This window comes from Grammomys surdaster, unplaced genomic scaffold (genome assembly GCF_004785775.1).
Source record: "Grammomys surdaster isolate TR1022 unplaced genomic scaffold, NIH_TR_1.0 198, whole genome shotgun sequence".
NCBI lineage: Eukaryota > Metazoa > Chordata > Mammalia > Rodentia > Muridae > Grammomys > Grammomys surdaster.
In genome coordinates, this window is record NW_021604643.1 from 8,088,250 (window position 1) to 8,089,270 (window position 1,021).

A 1,021-nucleotide genomic window follows, 5' to 3' on the forward strand; every position below is an offset into this window, starting at 1 on the left:
GTGTGTGTGTGTGTGTGTGTGTGTGTGTGTGTGTGTGTGTGTGTGTAAAAGTGACAGAAGGTGGCAGGAAGAAAGGGGAGCTACTGACATTTTAATGACCCCCATGGGAGTTCCATCGTATTGGCCACACTGCATCCACATTGATCCCCAGTAATATTCCCTTTGCTGTTTCCTATAATGGGCTGAGGCTAAAGGACTGTACGTGTAGCCCAGACACTGCAGAGCAAAACAGAAGAGTCAGAACATTGTGGGTCCCTAAGGTTGCTCACCGGATCCATCCCATTTCCCAGGCCCTTGCACCCCTATGCCCCACATCCACATTGCCTCCTACCCTCAACCCTACATCTACATCCTCTCAGTCTAAAAGAAGATATGATCAGTAGTCTTGAGTCAGATAGGCTTTATGTTACATGTAGAATTCCCAGTAAACAGACATCCAAGACTCAATAAGTATTAAAAAATACTATAAGGTCAGTTTCCCACTTGGCAGTTAAACCGTCATTGAACTTCTGAAACCATTATCTACTAATGTAGACTTTTCAGAAGTGCTACAAGTGTATAGAATGCTCCAAACAAATAAAGCAACATAGAGAAGTGACAGTTTCTCCCTTGAAGAAGACAGAAAGTGTAACTTACACAACACAGAATAAGGGTAACTAGGATGAGAGGGCTGTCTCTGCATCTCACTCTGTAGGACTTTGAGGCAGTGGCCCTACCTTCATATGTGAAGTCTAATGAGTTTTACTCTTTGCTCAAAAATGGAGTTTAGAAGCCTTGAGTGAGACATTTTTATTGTACTGGGGATCAAACCCAGGGCCTAGCACATGCTAGGCAAGAACTTTACCACTGAGCCAAATCCTTAGTTCAAGTAAGGTGTTCTGGTGACTCGTTTATCCGTATGACCATGTGCCACCAATGACGAATAATGCTCTTAAAGCTTTAGGGTTCAATGAAAAAGAGGGTACTTGCAGGATAGTGAGATGGTTCAGTGAATAAAACCACTTGCCACCAAGCCTTGAGA